Source organism: Cajanus cajan, chromosome 8 (genome assembly GCF_000230855.2).
Source record: "Cajanus cajan strain Asha chromosome 8, NIPB_CcT2T_4, whole genome shotgun sequence".
NCBI classification, from domain to species: domain Eukaryota; kingdom Viridiplantae; phylum Streptophyta; class Magnoliopsida; order Fabales; family Fabaceae; genus Cajanus; species Cajanus cajan.
In genome coordinates this window covers 39,892,182-39,911,460 of record NC_138524.1, presented here as the reverse complement: position 1 = coordinate 39,911,460, position 19,279 = coordinate 39,892,182, and the positions used below count along the sequence as shown (strand labels likewise).

At 41.5% G+C, this 19,279-nt stretch overlaps 1 non-coding gene across 1 annotated transcript; it reads left to right on the top strand.

The window, feature by feature from the left end:
• The first annotated feature begins 3,362 nt into the window (after window positions 1-3,362).
• Window positions 3,363-3,469, top strand: LOC145950974 (small nucleolar RNA R71). The gene has a single exon (XR_014428800.1). It is a non-coding gene; the product is annotated as a small nucleolar RNA R71 (small nucleolar RNA).
• Window positions 3,470-19,279: the final 15,810 nt, after the last annotated feature.

Genomic DNA, 19,279 nt, shown 5'->3' with positions numbered 1-19,279 from the left:
TGTGACACAAATAGGGGTAATATTTTTATTTTTGTTTTTGTCTCACCTAAAACATTTCCCCAGTAGCCAATCAGTGTAGAGAGGATGATAATTTCAAGAACACGTAGCCTCAAAGGGGTGCTAGCTATTTTACTAAACAATTCCCCAGTAGCTAATTAGTTCCCTTAGTTTTCTAAGGTTAAGAATATTCTCCCTCTAACGTATGACCTCAAAGGGGTGCTAGGTGATTTTTTTTTTTTTTTTTTTATTTATTTTTATTTTTATTTATTTTTTTTTTTTTACCCCCCAAAAGCTTTTAAGCACGAATTAAAAAGAATTTATCTTCAAGAGACTATTTTTATAATTCTCGATCATTTCAAGCCTCAATACTAAGAACCAAGTGCTAGCCACAAAACCAGCTAATTTTTCAACCTTTTGTTCTGAGACTTCAAGATTCAATTCATCACATTCAGTGTTTTCAAAGACGAACAATTTCATTAAAAATATTTACTTTTCAAACACAAATTCAAGCTGGGATTAACTGAATATGTATATATGCATGATTTTTTTTTTTTTTTTTTTTTTACTTTGCATGAATGAATGAAATGCGTACATCCTCCTAACCCCAAACTTAAAGATTTGCTTGTCCCGAAGCAAAGAGCTAATGAATGCATGATAGATTATTTTGACAAAATTATAAAATGCATGAATATGCAACCAACCCACAACAGAAAGGAATGCTTGTCCCTAAGCATCAGAGTAAAATAAGGAATAAGAAAGATCTCACTGTGGTGGAAAATCATTATGCACGGTAGCAAAGGTTGTCCAGCCAATGTTAGTTAACATGAAATTGATATCAGCACGTAAACCCAACTTACGAATAAATGGGAAGTCGAGATACCTGGTAGGATGGATAGTGCGGAAGCGTAATACCTCGTTCCGCTCACGCTGTTCATCGTTCCGATAGAACCTCGGAGGAAGGTGCGGAATTTCACTTGCTTCTTCCTCGTAACTGTGGGTATCGGAAGCGGTGGAGGACGAACCAACGGTACGGGTGCGCTTGGGAGCCATGGATGAACGGAAGGAGTGAATGTGGGAGGAAGAGGGAAGAAGAGGAAGAAGAAGTGAGAAGCTAGGGTTTGGGAGAGAAGAAAAGAGAGAATGGGCAGAGTTCGTAAGTTTGAGAGAAGTGAGAATGTAAAAGGAGGGGGAAAAATATATAAGGGAAAGGGGAATTTCAAAAATCACGGGTTGTATCGGTTGAGCCTCAGCAGGGAATCACGGGCGTGATTGGAAATCACGGCCGTGATTCTCTTTGTGAGTTTTCAAAAATTCAAACAGAGGAGATCACGCCCGTGATTTATAATCACGGTCGTGATTCTCTCTGGAGTTTTCCAAAAAATTTTCCAGAGAAGATCACGCCCGTGATTTAGAGTCACGGTCGTGATTCTCTCTGGAACTCTGAAATTTTTTTTTTTTTTTTTTTTTTTTTTTTTTTTTTTAAGAATAAAATTAATGAAATGCGTACATCCTCCTAACCCTAATCTGTTGAAGGCTCAAGAAGACTTTCTACTAGAGGATCTTTTTCTTTACACGGGGGACTTGAATCGATCAAGCAAGCATAATTAGGTTGAATCCCCTCAAGATCTATGTGCTTTCCTCCAACTAGAAAATTCTCCAAGGGATCCCTCAAAATAGATCTCATGACTTCTTCCTCCATGTCTTTAGGCAATATATCAACCCTGCAGCAAATATTTTCAAGAGAAGGTTGTCTAACAGATTTAGCAATATTAAATTCCATTGTTTCATCATTAATGGATAAGGACAATTTTCCATGTTTGACATCTACTATCACGCCTGCTGTAGCCAAAAATGGTCTACCTAGTATGATTGGTATTTGTTTGTCCTCTTCCATTTCTAAAACAACAAAATCTCCCGGAATTAAAAATTTACCTATCTTAACTGGAACATCTTCTAAAATTCCTATGGGATATTTTATAGATCTATCTGCTAACTGGATTGACATTGCTGTAGGCTTTAATTCTCCCATATCTAATTTCTTGCAAATTGATAAAGGCATTAAACTGATACTTGCCCCAAGGTCACATAAGGCTTTTTCAAACCTTAGATTTTCAATGAGACAAGGTATAGAGAAACTACCAGGATCCTTAAGTTTTTTGGGCAAATTATGATGGATCAATGTAACAGTCTCTCTATCATCCAATTTCCTTCGGTTAGCTAAAAGATCCTTAAGAAATTTAGCATATGTAGGCATCTGTTGTAGAGCTTCTACAAATGGAATGTTTACATACACTTGTTTGATCATATTTAAAAAATTTTCAAATTGTCTATCAAGTTTAGTCCTTGCTAACCTTTGAGGAAAAGGAATTGGGGGGTGATAAACAGTTTGAGGCTTTGATGAAGATACTTTTTCTTTTTCTAATCTCTCCTTTTCAGGTTTTTCAACCATAGGAGAAGCGTCTTCATCAATCTCAATATTATCATTTTGATTAGACACAGGTCTGTCTAATTTCTTCCCACTCCTTAAAGTAACAGCATTAACATTTTCAGCTGGGTTTGCAACTGTTTTACCTGGGAACTTACCTGGAGAATTGTTTGAACTAGGCATCAACTGTGCAATTTGATTTTCCAGCATCTTGTTGTGGAGAGTAATATTCTCAACCTTGACAGCAAGGTTTTGAATAGAATTTGCCATTGAATCATTGGTCTGTTTTTGATTAGTGATAAAATTCTCCATAAGGTTTTCTAATCTTGAAACACTTTGTTGAATTGAGGGTGTCTGTACTGGATTTCCTTCCCCATTAATGAAGTGATTGGACGGACGGAAATTAGGTTGCTGATTGCTACTTCCTTGAACTGGGTTATTCTTCCAAGAAAAGTTAGGATGATTCTTCCAACCAGGGTTGTATGTGTTGGAATATGGATTACTCTCCTCTCTTCGAGGAGTGTCATAGAAATTATGAGAAGCTGCCACTTGTTCAGTAGTATCTTCTTTTTCTCCAGTAAAAATTGAGGTACAATCTACTGCAGTGTGCCCTTGTTCCCTACAAAGGTCACATACTTGATTTGTAGCCACTGAATTAACCTTAGCTTTTTCCATCTTGTCTAATCTTTGATTAAGAGTATCAAATTTTGCTAAGAGTAACTCAATATTGTTCACTTCATATCGCCCCGGAGTTCCTTTCCTTGCTGTGACTTCTCTTTCACTGTATTGGCTGTGATTTGAGGCTACATTTTCCAAAATAATCATGCAGTCATTAATAGGTTTCCCCATGAAAGATCCTCCAGCTGCTGAGTCTAATATCATGGTGCTTTGTTGGTCCAATCCTTCAAAGAAAAATTGGATGGTAAGCCAACGGTTGAAGCCATGTTGTGGGCATGCTTGAAGATATCCTTTGAACCGCTCCCATGCTTCATAAATAGTTTCTCCAGTGCCTTGTTGGAAATTAGTGATTTTCTTCCTCAATTCTTTAGTTTTAGAAGGAGGAAAGAATTTCTCTAGAAAAGCTCTTTCACATAATTCCCAAGTTGCTATCTTTTCTCTAGGCACTGTTCTTAGCCACACCTTTGCCTTATCTCTCAAGGTGAGTGAGAATAAGCGGAGTCGCATTCCATCAGAAACTTCATCATCAAATTGCTGGGTCTCACAGATTTCCAAGAACCCCTCTAAGTGGTCATTAGGATCTTCTGATGGTAGTCCTCCAAAGGTGTTCTGTTTGAGCATATTCACCAGAGAAGCTGGTACAGTAGCTCCAGTTCGCATCTCCCCTCCAGGTATCCCACGAGCTACGGGTGCAGAGTAATCCCGAAGCGGTAAATTATCTCGTTGTGCAGCCATGTCAAATTCTCTAGAAAGGTTTCTTTTCCTTCTCAGGAGAGTTCTTTCAATCTCAGGATCAAGTGGTGTTGGTTTCCCAAGACGTAGAGATCTCTTTTGCATTAATCCTAAGGCACTGCAAAAAAAAAAGAAAGTGACCCGTGAAATCTGAATTGGAGAAGTAAACACTAAAAAAAAAAAAAAATTATTTATTTATTAAATATTTTTTTTTTTTTTTTTTTTTTTTTAAAAAAAATTCGAATTAAAATAATTGTAATTTAAATCAAGAGACGTAGTCCCCGGCAACGGCGCCAAAAACTTGATGTGTGGAAAACCGCAAGTGTACGGTTGTCGTCAAGTAATAAATATCGAATCACAGGGACTACGTGTTTGACCTAGAATTACTAGTATTTTAATTTGAATTTTAAAACAGATGGAATTTCTGTTTTGATATGATAAGATCAGATTTCATGGTAAAAGAGATAGTAATGCAATTAATGAATAAGATAAAACTTTAAGATAAGATAAGGAGATTTCCGGGAATCTAGGGTTCGCACAAAGAGTTCCAACATTATTGAATTATTATTTTCATTAATTAATTCTATTCCATCTTGAAGGTAGTCTTAACCTAATTTAATCCTTGCACCTTCTCAGGCTACGAGGACGTGTTTAATTAAAATTAATCCCTACTCTCGTGGTAATTACGTTCAATTAAACCCGTTAAGATCTTTGTTAATCTATTGCTCCTCGAAAGCTTAAATCTACTCTCGTGATTTAACACTCAAGTCTATTCCTTTAGGTTCCGATAATTAGGTTCTCCTCTCAGTTCATCCCTAATTATCTATGATTATGAAAATTAAGATTAATTGTTTATCATAATTATAATCAAGTTCTCCTCTCAGTTCATCCTTAATTAATGTTATTATGAAAACAATAATATTAAAGTTCATATATAAAATATAAAAGAACAGATTAAGAATTGGAATAAAATTAAGAAACTGAATAATGCATTAATAAAGAGGTTCTCAGAGGCTAAGCCCTGATCCCAGAAAAAGGGAAACTACTCACAGGAGTTCATAGTAGTTCTCCAAGAAAATAAGAATAAAAGAAAAGCAAACCTTAGAGTCGATGGCACAGGCGCCCAACCTTCTCCAAGTGTCAAAAACTAAAAACTCTCTCTGAAAAGAATCCCCGTTCTAGGCTAACCTAATCTAATTTATAACCTAAAAGGGTAAAAAGGTAAAACTACCAAGATAAAAATTACAAAGATAAAATAAAAAAAATAAAACATAAAACTTAAAAAGCTGGGACGCGAAGTGAATCACGGCCGTGACTGAGAATCACGACCGTGATCTTCTCTGGAGCACATCTATGAAGGGTCAGTGGCGTTCACGGGTGTGATTGGGAATCACGGCCGTGATTTTCTCTGGTGAATCACGGGCGTGATTTAGAATCACGGCCGTGATTTTCCCTGTAGCTCAGCATTTCCTCTTTAATTCTTAAATCTTGATCCTGCTCAGAGAAAACACAACACATACCAAGAAAAGCATAAAATAGGAAAATGATATAAAAATTTATTAAAAACATGAAAGATATGCATGATTATGCTATGAATTCTTGTGAATTAAAGTGCTAAAATATGAGTAAAATACACAACATCACTTACGACGAGAGGAATTGGGTCCCTATAATGGGGGCACCTTGGGGGCCTCAGACCAGTGAGAACAGTTAGAACCTCCTTGAATATGCACTTTTCTGCAGGATACCCCTACCTCGTGATTCGCTCGTGACTGTTCGTGGATGAGTGAATTGTTTGTGTATAGGTCTATGTGACATTGTTTGTGCATTAATAATAAACCTCGTGATAAGGTCTAAGAATAACCCCCATGCATGAAAAATATCATGACATGAGAGGAAAGACCATGTGTGAAAATATAATAAAAGTGAGGAGCATGTGCATCATTACCAATAAGACATCATGCATCCTCATAACCATTCATTTTAGGCTCACCAATACCCCTTGACATGAGTGAAAGAGACCCATGACTATTGAGATTCTCCGTTGGGGAGAGATCATAAGCCAAGGAGGGTGGTAAACCTCCGTCTTAAAAAGGCAGCGCCTTAAAGATGGAAGGTTACCAAGCTCATGTCAAGAGTGTATTCATTCCATAAATAAACTAATTAGATTAAGCATTCATTTTAGAAAGTGGCTGGTCATCTCTCTGTCCTCACGCGCGCGCAGAAACTCAAGAAAATGGACGCGTTGGAGGAACAAAATAAGAAGCTTACAGCCGAGCTCTCACAGCTCAAGGAGCAAATGGCGCAAATGATGGAACTCATGCGTCACCAAAACATACACGGGGCTCAACACAGTGACCATGAGTCCCATCATGAGGAGGAGCAAGAGCAAGAGCCTCCGCAAGCTGTACCCCTTGGGGCGGGGATTACAATTAGAGAGCCCGAGATTTCAAAGGAACAATTCCACGCTCTCGAGGACCGGCTGAGGGCTATGGAGGGGCATGATTTTGATATCAAAGATGCCGCCGACATGTGCTTAGTGAGGGACATCCAATTCCCTCCCAAATTTAAAGTGCCCGATTTCCCAAAGTATGTGGGATCGACTTGCCCCAAAAGTCATCTCACTATGTATTGCCGAAAAATGGCTGCATATGCCACTAATGAAAAGCTCTTAATCCATTGCTTCCAAGAGAGCTTGGCTGATACCGCACTCAACTGGTATATGCAGCTGGATGGGAATCAGGTGTATACGTGGAGGCAGTTGGCCGACGCATTTCTCAAGCGCTACAAGTATAACATCGACCTAACACCCGATAGGTCCGATCTTCAAGCCTTGAGCAAGAAAAATGATGAATCCTTTAAGGCGTACGCCCAACGATGGAGGGAATTGGCAGCACAAATAGAGCCCCTGCTGTCGGATAAGGAGACGGTGTCCCTATTCATAAATTCGTTGATCGGTCCCTATTATGACAAAATGATAGGGAACACGACAACGCTCTTCTCGGACATCATCACCATTGGAGAAAGAGTGGAACAAGGACTGAAAAGTGGGAAGCTAGCTGGGCCTTCCCAATCATTTGAAGCTAAGAAGACCTATGGGAAGAAGAAGGAGGGAGGAGTCAATGCCGTAACTATTTCTTCATCTTTTTCCACTTCGAAGTCGGGAAAGTCGCAATACAACCCTGTGAAGAAGTTTGATAAACTTCCGACCACATATAGCGACCTCCTACCGAAGCTAGAGCAAGCTCATCTTCTAGCTTACATTCCACCAAGGAAGATTGATCCACCTTATCCCGATTGGTACAAACCTCAAGACAAATGTCTATACCATTCGGGGGCACCGGGGCATTCAACGGAGAACTGTAGAGCTCTCAAATATAAGGTCCAAGACCTTATCGATGCTGGGTGGATCACTTTTGATTCGACAGCGCCCGACGTGAGCAAGAATCCTCTGCCGAAGCAGGAGTAGAGAGAAGAGCAAGCCACGATAGGGCCCCTCCACATTTTTCTTTTTGGGACTCATGATCAGTACCCGAGATCATGAGATCCTTTTCATGTAAATAAGGGTTTTTTGTACAGTTTTTTATACATATCAATAAAGAGGCATTTTTCACACATCATTCTCTCATTTGTTCTTTTCTCTCTCTCTCTTATTAATATTATTAATAATTCTAAACCAAAAACAGAACCAGTAAAACAATTATGTCTGTGATTGTTCGCTCTGACCGGGATCCGAAAGTTGAGGGTGAATGGGTTGAGTTGGATAGTGATGAGGAGACCATCTCTCCGGATCTGCAAAGACTGCTAAATCAAGAAGCTCGTCTACTCCAACCGTATCAAGAGAAATTGGAGACCGTAAATTTGGGGCAGGACCAAGAGATAAAAGAGGTCAACATTGGGACCCATATCAGTGATGAAATAAGGGCACAATTGATCCAATTGTTAAAGGAATATAAGGACATATTTGCATGGTCGTACCGTGATATGCCCGGTTTGGACACTAACATCGTCGAGCACAAGCTACCATTGAAAGAAGGGTTTCGACCCGTCAAACAAAAGCTCCGACGAATCAAGCCCGAGTGGTCTTTAAAGATCAAGGAGGAGGTCGAAAAGCAATTAGACGCGGGATTCTTGGTTGTATCTCAGTATCCCGAATGGCTGGCTAACATCGTGCCAGTCATTAAAAAGAATGGAAAGGTTAGAGTCTGTGTTGACTGTAGACCCCTAAAATTGCCCGGGTCGGAAATAAAGCTTGAAGACTCTCGAAGACTGAAGGAAGATCAACCAGAAGGACTCCTGGAAGGCCCTAGGAGGGTTCTCTGTAGGTCTAGAGGTCTTAGAATAGCTCAAAATAAGAAAGTGGAGGGAATGAAGCCCAATACGGCCGTACTGAACTTAATACAGCCGTATTGAAGCTTCAATACGGCCGCAGTGAACTCAATACGGCGTATTGAAGTTTCTGAAACTTCAATACGACCGTACTGAAATCAATACGGCCGTATTGAAGCTTCAATACAGCCGCAGTGAACTCAATACGGCCGTATTGAAATTTCTGAATTTCAATACGGCCGTATTGAATTCAATACGGCCGTATTGAAGTTCAAAAATTTCAATACGGCCGTATTGATCCCATAGCCTGTATTGCGCCTGTTCCCTATAAATATGACGTCAATTGGACGTCATTTGACACTTTTTGAACATAGTTTTAACCCTCTCCTTGAGTATTCTGGGGTTTTTGAGCAGTGTTCTGCCCTAGAAATCACTCGGAGAGTTGATCCGACGAAGTTCTTGAGCCCCGAGCCATTTTGCTTGAGGATCGAACCTAGTCGAAGGGAAATCCTCCGGATTTCCATAGTCAAAATTTTATAGGAGGGAGCGAGCGGGCTTGTAGAGCGAGGGAACGCCAAAAAGCTTCCCAGTTTTACTTTAATATATAAAAGCACGCTTCAAAGGTTTCTTCTTAAATCCTTCCTTTTACTGCTTTCTGTGTGCATATTTAAACTGTCATCATGTAGATAGTTAATTTATAATTGCTTAGAATAAATAGGGGTAATTTAGTAATTTTACGCTGTTATTTTAGAAATAATCTGTCATAGGGAACCCGAAAGGGGCGCTGTGGGGTGCTAACACCTTCCCCACGCGTAACCGACTCCCTTACCCGACTCTGGTTGTAATGGCCGAAGTCGATTTTTGAATCGATTGCCTTATCCCTTTTTCCAATGTTTTGAGTAAAACATTGGTGGCGACTCCAAAGGACCCTCCTTTTGCGAAAACCACTAATCCATGGAGGGTCCCGCTTGGGATTAACATGGATTGGTGAGACTTTTAATAAATAAATTGGATAAGATCGACAAGGTCTCAGTTTGAGAACAAGTCGTTCTAATAATCCAATACATTTTCAAAACTAAAATAAAAGCGAGCTCGACCGTCTTCGCGACCGCCGAGGCCCGTTTGGGCCGGTGGCGACAGATGGCGACTCCACTGGGGAAGCTTCGAGAGTCAGTCCCATTTAGTGACAGATTATTTTTAACAAATAATAGTTAAAAATTACTTTATTACCCCTTGCTTGTATAATAACATGTTTTATCTATATGGCTTTTAATAACTGTTGTTTGTTTAAATTTTCGCAATTGTTTGAAATAAAAACTGCACACAAACCTTTGCACACAACAGTTCCCTCTATACCCGGGGGCATGAGTGATTAACCATAGGGAGTGGATGTTAGTACGGCCGGTTGTCGAATGGGTCTATAGGTGCCCGTAGACCGTTGTCGGAAAACATCACTCAAGGTGATAACCATGAACTCGAGTCCGACAGTGCGTTGGAGCTTTCCATCGACTTACGACGAGAGGAATTGGGTCCCTATAATGGGGGCACCTTGGGGGCCTTTGACCAAGTGAGAACAGTTAGAACCTCCTTGAATATGCACTTTTCTGCAGGAGACCCCTACCTCGTGATTCGCTCGTGACTGTTTGTGGATGAGTGAATTGTTTGTGTAAATGCTTATGTGCAATTGTTTGTGCATTAATAAATAACCTCGTGATAAGGTCTAAGAATAATCCCCATGCATGAAAATACCATGACATGAGAGGAAAGACCATGTGTGAAAATATAATAAAAGTGAGGAGCATGTACATTATTACCAATAAAGATATCATGCATCCTCATAAACCATGCATTCTAGGTTCACCAATACCTCTTGACATGAGTAAAAGAGACCCATAATTATCAAGATTCTTCGTTGGGGAAGGATCATAGGTCAAGGAGGGTGGTAACACTCCATTTTAAAAAAAGGCAGCGCCTTAAAAATGGAGGGTTATCAAGCTCATGTCAAGAGCGTATTCATTCCATAAATTAATTAGATTAAATATTCATTTTTAGAAAGTGGCTGGTCATCTCTCTGTCCTCACGCGCGCGCAGAAAATCAGGAAGATGGAAGCGCTGGAGGACCAAAATAAGAAGCTTACAGCCGAGCTCTCACAGCTCAAAGAACAAATGGCGCAAATGATGGAACTCATGCGTCACCACAACGTCCATGGATCACACCACAGTGACCATGGGTCCCATCATGAGGAGGAAGAGCACGAGGAAGAGCCTCCGCACGCCATACCTATTGGGGCTGGAATTGTAATCAAAGAGCCCGAGGTCTCGAAGGAACAATTCCACGCCCTAGAGGATCGGCTAAGGGCTATGGAGGGGCATGATTTTGACATCAAAGATGCCGCCGACATGTGTTTAGTGAGGGACATCCAATTCCCTCCTAAATTTAAAGTGCCAGATTTCCCGAGATACGTGGGATCGACTTGCCCCAAGAGTCATCTCACCATGTACTGCCGAAAGATGGCTGCATATGCTACCAATCAAAAGCTCTTAATTCATTGCTTTCAAGAGAGCTTGGCTGAAACCGCACTCAATTGGTATATGCAGCTGGATGGAAATCAAGTGTGCACATGGAGGCAGTTGGCCGACGCCTTTCTCAAGCGCTATAAATATAACATCGACCTAACACCCGATAGGTCTGATCTTCAAGCCTTGAGTAAAACAAATGATGAATCTTTCAAGGCGTATGCCCAACGGTGGAGGGAGTTGGCGGCACAAATAGAGCCCCCGCTGTCGGATAAGGAGACGGTGTCCTTATTCATAAACTCGTTGACCGGTCCCTATTATGACAAAATGATAGGGAACACGACAACACTCTTCTCGGACATCATCACCATTGGAGAAAGGGTGGAACAAGGGCTGAAAAGTGGGAAGCTAGCTAAGTCCTCCCAAACATTCGAAGCTAAGAAGACCTTCAGGAAGAAGAAGGAGGGAGGAGTCAACGCCATAACTATTTCTTCATCTTCTTCCACTTCGAAGTCAGGAAAGTCGCAATATAACCCTGTGAGGAAGATTGATAAACTTCCGACCACATATAGCGACCTCTTGTCGAAGCTAGTAGAAGCCCATCTTCTAGCTTATGTTCCGCCAAGGAAGATGGATCCACCTTACCCCGAGTGGTACAAACCACAAGATAAATGTCTATACCACTCGGGGACACCAGGGCATTCAACGGAGAACTGTAAAGCTCTCAAATACAAGGTCCAAGACCTCATTGATGCTGGGTGGGTCACCTTTGATTCGACAGCACCCGACGTGAGCAAGAATCCTCTACCAAAGCAGGAGTAGAGAATGGCAAGCCACAATAGGGCCCCTCCATATTTCTCTTTTCTTTTAGGAACTCGTGATCAGTACCCGAGATCATGAGGACCTTTTCATGTAAATAAGGGTTTTTTACAATTTTAATACACATCAATAAAGAGGCATTTTTCACGTATCATTCTCTCTTTTGTTCTTTTCTCTCTTTCCCCATTAACATTAATAAATTCTAAACCTAAACAGAACCAATAAAATAATTATGTCTGTAATTGTTCGCTCTGACCGGGATCCAAAAGTTGAGGATAAATGGGTTGAGTTGGACAGTGATGAGGAGACCATTGCTCCGAATCTGCAAAGATTGCTACATTAAGAAGCTCGTCAAGAAAAATTAGAGACTGTGAATTTGAGGCATGGCCGAAAGATATAAGAGGTCAACATTGGGACCCATATCAGTGATGAAATAAGGACACATGTCTCCGCTATGATTATAATAAAATCATTCTTCATTGCTTCTTTTCTTGCTTATAATAAAATTCTAAACCGCATCATTTTTAACCCTGTTTGAATAAACATGAATGAGGTTAAAATCATCTTAATAATAATAAACCCACATCATTTTCATGTGGAGGTGTGTGTGACGACTTGGAGCACCTTCCCTTGGCCTCGACAAGTGCCATCATGGATAAAAAGAAATCCTAAAAACAAAAAAAGCTCGGCAGGAAACCCAAAAAAGGGGGCTGCACAAAAATAAGAGCAAAAAACCCGCTAGGAATCCCACGAAAGGGTGACCTAGGCAAAAGTTAGGGTTACAAAAATAAACAAAAACAAAAGTCCGCTAAAACACCACAAAAGGGTGTTTTAGGCAAAAATAAGGACAATCAAAAAACAAAAGAAATCCATGATGGTACCACGAACCGAATTCAAGAAAGGTTCAAGGGAAGCTATCCAAGTTGTCGAATCACAACACGACTTTTTAACTTCATAAGTGTTTAATCAAACAAGCCTAAACACATTGGCCATCCATTCTTACAAAAACCATTTTTGAAAAAATAAATCCCCTCTAAAACACAAACTTTAGAACAAAAATATCTTTCCTTTCTCTTCTCTCTTGTCCCAAAAGATTTTAGAATAATCTAGTGGAAGCATGGAGAAATAAATCATCACTGAAAATGGATCTAATCTGAATAATAAAATGGTAGAAGAACTGTGCCAAGAATTCAAGATCCAACACCATAATTCTTCCCCATATCGGCCAAAGATGAATGGGGCAGTCGAGGCAACCAATAAGAACATCAAGAAAATAGTGCAAAGATGGTTGTCTCATTTAAAGACTGACACGAGATGTTACCCTTCGCTCTTCATGGTTATAGGACTTCAGTACGCACATCTACAGGAGCTACTCCATTCTCCCTCGTCTATGGGATGGAGGCAGTTCTACCCGTCGAAGTCAAGATACCTTCTCTAAGGGTAATTATGGAAGCAAAACTTTCCGAGGTAGAATGGGTTCAAAGCCGGTATGACCAATTGAACCTCATTGAAGAAAATGGTTGAACACCATATGCCGTGGTCAAGCCTATCAGAGGAAGACCAAAAAGGCTTTTGACAAGAAGGTCCACCCTCGAGTCTACTATGAGGGAGAGTTGGTAATGAAGAAATTGCTACCAACTCAAAAGGACAAAATCGGAAAGTATGCCCCAAATCACGGAGGACCATACGTGGAAAAACGAGCCTTCTCCGGAGGAGCATTGATTCTCACAGACATGGACGGAGAAGAACTTCGATACCCAGTCAACGCTGACGTGGTAAAGAAGTATTATGCTTGAAGACGTTGCTTGCATCAGCCCGCTAGGATGAAAACCCAAAAAGGGCATCCTAGGCAAAAGTTAGGGCAAAACAAAAAAGCCCGCCAGTACAAGGGTACTAGGCAAAACAAAGGCAAAATTATCCCCGCTAGGATACGTCCTAGGCAAAAGTTAGGGGCAAAAGAATAAGGTGTAAAAGCAAAGCAAGCAACGGTCACTTGAATCGAAAACCGAAAGGCGGTTCAAGTGATTATCTTCTAGAAGCAAGCGTCTTGCAGCATCTACACTCCTAGCTCAGGTATCTCACCCGAAGCGATTAGGGGAACGGGAAGAGCGACAATTACAGATATAATTGTTTAAGCCAAAAATGTATATAGCCTACCCTGGCCAGCCATTCTTCAGAAATTTCCTTCTGTATATCTGTCTGTAAAAACACTTGTGAATATCAATAAAATATCTATTCATTTCTCTTCTCTCTTGACCATGTGATTATGCCTCTAAATTGATGTTTCAAAAATTGTACGAAACTCTCTTAATAATCGGTCAAATAAAGAAAATTGGAGGGGTTCCTATAAAATCCATAAATCTCCTGCATAAAGGCTCATAAAAATACTCCCTCGCGTCAATGACAGAAAGTCCTCCAAGAAGAAGAGGATAGGGAGAGCCACTCACTTTTCTAAATAAATGAACAAAAATAAAAAATTGTATTGCATGCATCACACATATTAATTGCACATTTAAAGACCTTATCATGAGGCAATTGCATAAAATAGAAAAAATAGAAAAATTGCTTGTGTATGACAGCAGCAAACAAAATGCAAAGATTCAGAAAATCAACAGCGTCATACAGAATAACCGAGCCTGGAGAGGCTTGCCGAAACAATACTCAACAGTTTGTACAGAATAACTGAGCCTGGAGAGGCTTGTCGAAATAATACTCTCTCAAAATAACTGAGCCTGGAGAGGCTTGCCGAAATAATACTCTCGCAGAATAACCGAGCCTGGAGAGGCTTGCCGAAACAATACTCAACAGTTTGTACAGAATAACTGAGCCTAGAGAGGCTCGCCGAAATAATACTCTCTCAAAATAATTGAGCCTGGAGAGGCTTGCCGAAATAATACTCTCTCAGAATAATTAAGCCTGGAGAGGCTTGCTGAAATAATACTCCCATAGAATAACTGAGCCTGGAGAGGCTCGCCGAAACAATACTCTCTGACCATACAGAATAATTGAGCCTGGAGAGGCTTGCCGAAATAATACTCTCCAAAAGACGCCTCAGCTCGCATTCTCGGGCTGAATAAAAAAACCAATTCATCATACAGAATAATTGAGCCTGGAGAGGCTCGCAGAAATAATACTCCCCCAGAGAAACCTCAGCTCGCGCTCAAAACAAATCCCCAGCGAGAACTATCAAAGCAAAATCGACAAAATTCCCAATGGAAGTACGATCTCCCAAGCAGAATATCCAAGTCAAAGGACTAAAACTTCCTCAGTGAAGATAGCTCTCCAACTCAAGTGTTGAGTGAGGCTAAGCCTGCAGAGGCTTCCTAAATAATACTCTGGGATACATAAGATCCCACATTCCCCAGTCGCCTACTCAGAGGCATCCCTGCAAAAGGAGAAAAATCAAAAAAAAAAAAAAAAAAAAAAAAAAAAAAAAACATCAATAACCATTCCCCAAGCGGAATTTGGCACTCAGCCGAACACTGAACTTCAAATCCCCAGTCGCCTACTCAAGAGGCACCCCTTCAAAAAGAGAAAAAATCAAAAAGATCAATAACCATTCCCCAAGAGGAATTCGGCATTCAGCCAATCATCAAACATCAAGATAATTCGCCTATTCAGAGGCACTCTTTCAAAAAAGAAAAAAAAAAGAAAAAAAAAAGAAAAAAAAAAAAAAAAAAATCGAAAAGATCAATAATCATTCCCCTAGCGGAATTCGGCATCGAGCCAAACATCAAGCGTCAAGATGATCTGCCTAACAGAAGAGGCTAATCACAACCAATGACAAAATCCCCTAGCGGATAACAGCCTACACAGAGGCAACAAAATCCAAAAAATCAAAAAGAGTCACCCGAATAAGGATAACCGGGATACTCCACTTACGTCAAAAGGACGTCAGCCAAACATAAGGCATCGCTCAATTCAAGAAGAGCATCTGTGTCTACACCCCAAGGAAACAGAAATTCCCCATGGGTACCAACTAAGCAATGCAAGTTGGGGCACAAAAACCTATGAATGACTGCACATCCCCTAGACGGATCCCTGCGTTATCCAGCCCTCAGCGGCACAAAATCAGAAAAACCGTCGAAGCAGCATCGTGGACTGTGGAGACAAAAATCATCACAAAGCCTAAGAGGCAAAGCTCACGCTACCCCGAGGTTGTCAGGAACACGGAGGTATGCAACTGCCAGTGAGGTTGTCAAGAACACTCTGGTATAGCCTGGAGAGGCAGTACTCGGCTACCCCGAGGTTGTCAAGAACACGGAGGTATGCAACTGCCAGTGAGGTTGTCAAGAACACTCTGGTATAGCCTGGAGAGGCGGTACTCGGCTACCCCGAGGTTGTCAAGAACACGGAGGTATGCAACTGCCAGTGAGGTTGTCAAGAACACTCTGGTATAGCCTGGAGAGGCGATACTCACGCTACCCCGAGGTTGTCAAGAACACGGAGGTATGCAACTGCCAGTGAGGTTGTCAAGAACACTCTGGTATAGCCTGGAGAGGCGATACTCACGCTACCCCGAGGTTGTCAAGAACACGGAGGTATGCAACTGCCAGTGAGGTTGTCAAGAACACTCTGGTATAGCCTGGAGAGGCGATACTCACGCTACCCCGAGGTTGTCAAGAACACGGAGGTATGCAACTGCCAGTGAGGTTGTCAAGAACACTCTGGTATAGCCTGGAGAGGCGGTACTCAGCTACCGAGGTTATCAGAAGCGCCGAGGTATGCAACAACCTGGAGAGGCTACTCAACAATTTTCCACCGGAAGACGCTACAAGTCGGAAGGATGTCTTATTCCCCGGACAATTGGGTCAACTCCTTTACTTATCAAACGGTACACCAAAAGACCGTTTGACTAAGTAAAGGGGGGGCAGCTGTAGACCCCTAAAATTGCCCGGGTCGGAAATAAAGCTTGAAGACTCTCGAAGACTGAAGGAAGATCAACCAGAAGGACTCCTGGAAGGCCCTAGGAGGGTTCTCTGTAGGTCTAGAGGTCTTAGAATAGCTCAAAATAAGAAAGTGGAGGGAATGAAGCCCAATACGGCCGTACTGAACTTAATACGGCCGTATTGAAGCTTCAATACGGCCGCAGTGAACTCAATACGGCGTATTGAAGTTTCTGAAACTTCAATACGGCCGTACTGAAATCAATACGGCCGTATTGAAGCTTCAATACAGCCGCAGTGAACTCAATACGGCCGTATTGAAATTTCTGAATTTCAATACGGCCATATTGAATTCAATACGGCCGTATTGAAGTTCAAAAATTTCAATACGGCCGTATTGATCCCATAGCCCGTATTGCGCCTGTTCCCTATAAATATGACGTCAATTGGACGTCATTTGACACTTTTTGAACATAGTTTTAACCCTCTCCTTGAGTATTCTGGGGTTTTTGAGCAGTGTTCTGCCCTAGAAATCACTCGGAGAGTTGATCCGACGAAGTTCTTGAGCCCCGAGCCATTTTGCTTGAGGATCGAACCTAGTCGAAGGGAAATCCTCCGGATTTCCATAGTCAAAATTTTATAGGAGGGAGCGAGCGGGCTTGTAGAGCGAGGGAACGCCAAAAAGCTTCCCAGTTTTACTTTAATATATAAAAGCACGCTTCAAAGGTTTCTTCTTAAATCCTTCCTTTTACTGCTTTCTGTGTGCATATTTAAACTGTCATCATGTAGATAGTTAATTTATAATTGCTTAGAATAAATAGGGGTAATTTAGTAATTTTACGCTGTTATTTTAGAAATAATCTGTCATAGGGAACCCGAAAGGGGCGCTGTGGGGTGCTAACACCTTCCCCACGCGTAACCGACTCCCTTACCCGACTCTGGTTGTAATGGCCGAAGTCGATTTTTGAATCGATTGCCTTATCCCTTTTTCCAATGTTTTGAGTAAAACATTGGTGGCGACTCCAAAGGACCCTCCTTTTGCGAAAACCACTAATCCATGGAGGGTCCCGCTTGGGATTAACATGGATTGGTGAGACTTTTAATAAATAAATTGGATAACATCGACAAGGTCTCAGTTTGAGAACAAGTCGTTCTAATAATCCAATACATTTTCAAAACTAAAATAAAAGCGAGCTCGACCGTCTTCGCGACCGCCGAGGCCCGTTTGGGCCGGTGGCGACATTGACTACAGGGATCTGAATCGTGCCAGTCCAAAGGACGATTTTCCCTTACCACACATCGATACACTAGTGGATCATACAGCCACGAACACACTTTATTCCTTTATGGATGGGTACTCTGGGTACAACCAAATCAAGATGAATGAGGAAGACCGCGAGAAAACTTCCTTCATTACACCCTGGGGCACTTTCTGCTACAGGGTGATGCCTTTTGGACTCAAAAATGCGGGTGCCACCTACCAACGAGCGATGGTGACGTTATTCCACGACATGATCCACAAAGAAATTGAGGTATACGTGGACGACATGATCGCGAAGTCAAAGAACGAAATGGACCATATCCAATATTTGAGAAAATTATTCAACCGACTTCGCAAGTATCAGCTTAAGCTAAATCCGGCTAAGTGTACTTTCGGAGTTCGGTCGGGTAAGCTTCTCGGGTTCATCGTCAGTGAAAAAGGCATAGAGGTGGACCCCGATAAAGTAAAGGCAATAATGGAAATGCCTCCTCCTAAGACCGAGAAAGAGATAAGAGGATTCCTCGGCAGGGTGAACTATGTCGCAAGGTTCATCGCACAGTTGACCGACACGTGTAGACCAATATTCAGGCTGTTGCACAAGAATCATTCCGAATCTTGGAATGAAGATTGTCAACAAGCTTTCGACAAGATCAAACAGTGCTTGGCCAATCCACCAGTATTGGTGCCACCTGTCGAGGGAAGACCATTAATCCTCTATTTAACCGTGCTTGATGAGTCCATGGGATGTGTGCTAGGACAACAAGATGAAACGGGAAAGAAAGAACGAGCCATCTACTACCTGAGCAAGAAATTTCTTGACTATGAAACCCGCTACACGCCGTTAGAAAAGACATGTTGTGCGTTAGCATGGGCAACACAACGGCTCAGGCAGTATATGATTAGGCATACTACTTGGTTGGTTTCCAAAATGGATCCAATTAAGTACGTGTTCGACAAACCAATAATCACTGGGAAGATTGCTCGATGGCAAGTACAGTTATCAGAATTCGACATCATACATGTCACACAAAAGGCCATCAAGGGTAGTACCCTAGCTGATTACCTAGCACACGGGCCGACCAACGATTACCAATCCCTTCAGGATGACTTCCCCGATGAGGATATAATGAATCTACAACATGAAGAGCCTAAAGATGATGCATGGACCATGTATTTTGATGGAGCCTCCAACATGCTTGGAAGAGGGATTGGCACGGTGCTAATCTCTCCACAAGGAAAATACATTCCCATAACGGCAAGACTCAACTTCGATTGTACAAACAACATGGCTGAATACGAGGCTTGCGCGTTAGGAATCCAAGCAGCCATCAACAATGGTATCCTAAAGCTCAAAGTGTTTGGTGATTCGGCCCTAGTCATCTACCAACTACGAGGTGATTGGGAAGTCCGAAATCCTAAATTGATACCATATGTTGAGCACATCAAAGATTTGACACATCTCTTCCAAAGTGTCATCTTTGAATACATTCCAAGGGAGGAGAATCAGTTTGCCGACGCTCTTGCTACACTCTCTTCGATGTTCGCCTTGGATAAGGAGCACGAAATGCCCATCATCAATATCCGGCGGCACGATAAGCAAGCGTTCTGCCTACTGATAGATGAAGCTGTCGA